The sequence below is a fragment of the Triticum aestivum genome, chromosome 7A, assembly GCF_018294505.1.
Source record: "Triticum aestivum cultivar Chinese Spring chromosome 7A, IWGSC CS RefSeq v2.1, whole genome shotgun sequence".
In the NCBI taxonomy this organism is placed as follows: Eukaryota; Viridiplantae; Streptophyta; class Magnoliopsida; order Poales; family Poaceae; genus Triticum; species Triticum aestivum.
The window spans coordinates 116,760,279-116,766,526 of record NC_057812.1 but is presented as its reverse complement, the minus strand read 5'-3'; positions in this window follow the sequence as shown (position 1 = coordinate 116,766,526).

Here is a 6,248-nt window from a genome sequence, read left to right as displayed (position 1 = left end):
GAGATCCAAACTGCAGTTGAGCAGCTACAGGAGGAAGCAGAGGAGAAGAAGGGAAAGTCCACTATTGATGCTTTCAAGCGTGTGCCACGAGGTCCAAGGTCTGCTGTAGTGCCAGTGTCTTCGTCCTTGGAGTTCTCTCTACACCACCTCCCGAAGATCAAGCCTGAGAGTCATTTAGCACTATGCATTTTTGAAATTTTTGGTAACTTGTGGCCAAAGGGGGAGAAAAATGTATAGATCATTGGCTTCAAGAGAGAGTGTTGCTTTTTTTTGATCTCTCTTGCTTTTTTGGTTGAACTTCTTTATTGAGTGCTTGTGTGAGATACTTTATGTCCTTGTGAGATACTTATATGATCATGTGGTTGATCATATTCTACATTAATGTTTGGTTGAATGATGCTATCCTTTATATTCCTTATATGATCATTCACTTGCTTGGTGATGAGTGCATGCTTTTAATCTCTATCATTTTAAGCGCTCCACCAAGATGTATGTGACATGGAAGAGTAACCCATGATCCTAATCGATTGTGCATTTGCATTCAAAAGCAAATTTTAAATAATGCACAAATTTAGGGGGAGATCTTACTTATCACATACTTCTCAAAGCGACGATGCTTTTTAATCTTATTTATCATTTGTCGAAGCTTTGATCTATATGTTGTCATCAATTACCAAAAAGAGGGAGATTGAAAGTGCAACTATCCCAGCGTGGTTTTCATAATTCCGAACAACATATAGTTCATTGAGCTAATGCTATTTCAAGATAAACATTTCAGGAAAGCTCAGTGATTGGCATGGCATGGATGAGAAAAGTGGATCCCTCAAAATTCTAAGGACAAAGAATTGGCTCAAGCTCAAAGCTCGGGACTATACATATTTTCATTTTAAGTGATCCAAGATCACATTGAGTCCATAGGAAAAGCCAATACTATTAAGAGAGGATGAGGTGTTGCCTAATGGCTTGCTTGCTCAAAGTGCTTAATGATATGCTCCAAAGCCCTCAACTACTTTCTCACATCCACATATGTCCCAAACCAAAAAGTCAAACTCAGCCCCACTGAAACTTTCTATCCGGCACCACCGAGTTCAGTTAACATAGCCACTGCCAGAAACCCTAGTCTTTTCGGTCTCACCGAGATGGGATTGTAATCTCTCTGTTTCCCTTCGTAACGTTTCGGTCAAACCGAGATGAGCGATCGGTCCCATCGAGATTGCAATGCAAACTCTCTATTTCCCTTTTGTAACGTTTCGGTCCAACCGAGATAAGCAAATCGGTCCCACCGAGTTTGCCTGACCAACTCTCTATTAGTCCATTACCAAAATCGGTTTCATCGAGTTTGTGTAATCGGTATCACCGAGATTACGTTATGCCCTAACCCTAACAAAATAGGTCCCATCGAGTTGACATGTCGGTCCCAACGAAAATCCTAATGTTCACATTTTGAACTAAATCGGTCTGACCGAGTTTCATGATTCGGTCCCACCGAGTTTGGTGATTTGTGTGTAACGGTTAGATTTTGTGTGGAGGCTATTTATACCCATCTACCCACTATTCATTCATGAAGAGAGCAATCAGAACATGCCTACACTTCCAACATACATATTCTGAGAGAGAACCACCTACACTTGTGTTGAGGTCAAGATATTCCACTCCAACCACATAAATCTTGATCTCTAGCCTTCCCCAAGTTGCTTTCCACTCAAATCATCTTTCCACAAAATCCAAATCCTATGAGAGAGAGTTAAGTGTTGGAGAGACTATCATTTGAAGCACAAGAGCAAGGAGTTCATCATCAACACACCATTCGTTACCTGTTGGAGAGTGGTGTCTCCTAGATTGGTTAGGTATCACTTGGGAGCCTCCGTCAAGATTGTGGAGTTGAACTAGGGAGTTTGTAAGGGTAAGGAGATCGCCTACTTCGTGAAGATCTACCCAAGTGAGGCAAGTCCTTCGTGGGTGACGGCCATGGTGGGATAGACAAGGTTGCTTCTTCGTGGACCCTTCGTGGGTGGAGCCCTCCGTGGACTCGCGCAACCGTTACCCTTCGTGGGTTGAAGTCTCCATCAACGTGGATGTACGATAGCACCACCTATTGGAACCACACCAAAAATCTCCGTGTCTCCAATTGCGTTTGCTCATTCCAAACTCCTCCCTTTACCTTCCTATGCAATTGTTTTACTTTCCGCTGCTATACTCTTAGAATTGCATGTGTAGGTTGATTGCTTGACTTGTGCTAAGTTGCTAAAATATGCCTAAAACTAAAATTAGGAAAATGCTATATTTTTATTTGGTCAAGTAGTCTAATCCCCCCTCTAGACATACTTTTGATCCTACAATCGCGAAGAGCTCAGGAATTGTCTTATCCATCCCTTGCATATTATAGTTCATCACGAAGCTTTTGTAGCTTGGTGGCAGTGATTTAAGAGCTCTGTCAATGACACTATAAATTGGAAGATTAACTCCCAGCTGAGCCAAGTGATTGTGGTACCCAGACATCTGAGTATATGCTCACTAATAGAACTATTCTCCTCCATTTTGCAGCTGTAGAACTTATTGGAGACTTCATATCTCTCAATCCGGGCATTTGCTTGAAATATTAACCTCAACTCCCGGAACATCTCATATGCTCCACAACGTTCAAAACGTCGTTGAAGTCCTGGTTCTAAGCCGTAAAGCATGGCACACTGAACTATCGAGTAGTCATCATCCTTGCTCTGCCAGGTGTTCATAACATCTAGCGTTGCTCCTGCAGCGGGTTTGGCACCTAGTGGTGCTTCTAGGATGTAATTCTTCTATGCATCAATGAGGATAATCCTCAAGTTACGGACCCAGCCCGTGTAATTGCTACCATCATCTTTCAACTTAGCTTTCTCTATGAACGCATTAAAATTCAATGGAACAACAACACGGGCCATTTATCTACAACAACATAGACATGCAAAATACTATCAAGTACTAAGTTCATGATAAATTAAAGTTCAATTAATCATATTAGTTAAGAACTCCCACTTAGATAGACATCCCTCTAATCATCTAAGTGATCACGTGATCAATATCAACTAAACCATGTCCGATCATCACATGAGATGGAGTAGTTTTCGATGGTGAACATCACTATGTTGATCATATCTACTATATGATTGACGCTCGACCTTTCGGTCTCAGTGTTCCAAGGCCATATCTGCATATGCTAGGCTCGTCAAGTTTACCCTGAGTATTCTGCTTGTGCAAAACTGGCTTGCACCCATTGTATGTGAACGTAGAGCTTATTACACCCGATCATCACGTGGTGTCTTGGCACGACGAACTGTAGCAATGGTGCATACTCAGGGAGAACACTTGTACCTTGAAATTTAGTGAGAGATCATCTTATAATGCTACTGCCGTACTAAGAAAAATAAGATGCATAAATGATAAACATCACATGCAGTCAAAATATGTGACATGATATGGCCATTATCATCTTGTGCCTTTGATCTCCATCTCCAAAGTACCGTCATGATCTCCATCGTCACCGGCATGACACCATGATCTCCATCATCTTGATCTCTATCAATGTGTCATCACATGGTCGTCTCACCAACTATTGCTTTTGCAACTATTGCTATCGCATAGCGATAAAGTAAAGCAATTATATGGCGCTTGCATCTTATGCAATAAAGAGACAACCATAAGGCTTCTGCCAGTTGCCGATAACTTTAACAAAACATGATCATCTCACACGGCAATTTATATCTCAGCACATCTTCACCATATCACATCACAACATGCACTGCAAAAACAAGTTAGACGTCCTCTACTTTGTTGTTGCAAGTTTTACGTGGCTGCTACGGGCTTCTTGCAAGAACCGTTCTTACCTACGCATCAAAACCACAACGTAGTATAGTGATTGCTTGTTGATCTTCAGAAAGAACCCTGTTCATTGAAACTGATTCAACCAAAGTTGGAGAAACAGACACCCACTAGCCACATGTGTGCGAAGCACGTCGGTAGAACTAGTCTCGCGTAAGCGTACGCGTAATGTCGGTCTGAGCCGCTTCATCCAACAATACCTCTGAATCAAAAATCAAATAGTGACGGCAAGCAATATGTATATACCCACGCCCACAACTCCTTTGTGTTCTACTCGTGCATATAACATCTACGCACAGACCTGGCTCTGATACCACTGTTGGGGAACATAGTATTTCAAAAAAAATTCTACGATCATGCAAGATCTATCTAGGAGATGCATAGCAACGAGAGGGGAGAGTATGTCTACGTACCCTCGTATACCAAAAGTGGAAGCGTTATGAAACGCGGTTGATGTAGTCGAACGTCTTTGTGATCCAACCGATCAAGTACCGAACGCACAACACCTCTGTGATCTGCACACATTCAGCTCGGGGACGGCCCTCCTACTCTTGATATAGTTGAGGCTGAGGGGGAGTTTCGTTAGCACGATAGCGTGATGACGGTGATGATGAAGTTATCGACGCAGGGCTTCGCCTAAGCACTACAACGATATGACCGAGGTGGAATTCTGTGGAGGGGGGCAACACACACGGCTAAACAATCCACTTGTTTGTTCTAGGGGTGCCCCCCTCCCATGTATATAAAGGGGGAGGGAGAAGGAGGTCAGCCAAGGGGAGGAGGTGCGCCAAGGGGGGCCAATCCTACTCCAAGTACGATTTGCCCCTCCTTTCCTATTCCAACTAGGAGAAGGGGGGAGGAGAGGGAGGAGAGAAGGAAAGTGGGGCCGGCCCCCCTAGTCCAATTTGGTTTGGGCTAGGGGGGCATGCGCCTCCTCTTGGCCTTCCTCCTCTCTTCCACTACTAGGCCCATGAGGCCCAATAACCCCTCAAGGGGTTCCGGTAACCCCCTGGTACTCCGGTAAATACTCGATACACTTCGGAACCATTCCGGTGTCCGAATATAGTCATCCAATATATCAATCTTTATGTCTCCACCATTTCGAGACTCCTCGTCATGTCCATGATCTCATCCGGGACTCTGAACTATCTTTGCTACATCAAAAACATAAACTCATAATACCGATCTTCATTGAACGTTAAGCGTGTGGACCCTACAGGTTCGAGAACTATGTAGACATGACCGAGACTCATCTCTGGTCAATAACCAATAGCGGAACCTGGATGCTCATATTGGCTCCTACATATTCTATGAAGATCTTTATCGGTCAATCGCATAACAACATACGTTGTTCCCTTTGGCATCGGTATGTTACTTGCCCAAGATTCGATCGTCGGTATCATCATATCTAGTTCAATCTCATTACCGGCAAGTCTCTTCACTTGTTCCGTAATGCATCATCCCGCAACTAACTCATTAGTTGCATTGCTTGCAAGGCTTATAGTGATGTGCATTACCGAGAGGGCCCAGAGATACCTCTCCGACAATCAGAGTGACAAATCCTAATATCGGTCTATGCCAACTCAACAAACACCATCGGAGACACCTGTAGAGCATCTTTATAATCACCCAGTTATGTTGTGACGTTTGAAAGCACACTAAGTGTTCCTCCGGTATTCGGGATTTGCATAATCTCATAGTTATAGGAACATGTATAAGTCATGAAGAAAGCAATAGCAATAAACTAAACGATCATAGTGCTAAGCTAATGGATGGGTCTTGTCCATCACATCATTCTCTAATGATGTGATCCCGTTCATCAAATGACAACACATGTCTATGGTCAGGAAACATAACCATCTTTGATTAACGAGCTAGTCAAGTAGAGGCATACGAGGGACACTTTGTTTGTCTATGTATTCACACATGTACTAAGTTTCCAGTTAATACAATTCAAGCATGAATAATAAACATTTATCATGATATAAGGAAATACAAATAACAACTTTATCATTGCCTCTAGGGAATATTTCCTTCACCTATTTATTCTAACCAAGATATGAGCTTTCATAATCCACTTGTTCGTAAAATGTTTATGCTTCACAATACCCTTGGTGAAGCCTATCCCTAAAACTGCACTTTAGGGTATGACACCAAAGGCGTCAGAATGGATTATGGACAGTGGATGCACTAAGCACATGACTGGTGAGCGAAGTATTCTCATGGATTCAACCCTACGCCCTTTTGACAAGAGTCACATAACATTTGCTGACACTTGTAAAAGCAAGGTATTGAGTCTAGGTAGAGTTGCAATCTCAAAGGATCAGCACATGGATAAAGTGATGCTTGTTGAATCCCTTGGTTTCAACTTAATGTTTGTCTCAATGCTTTGT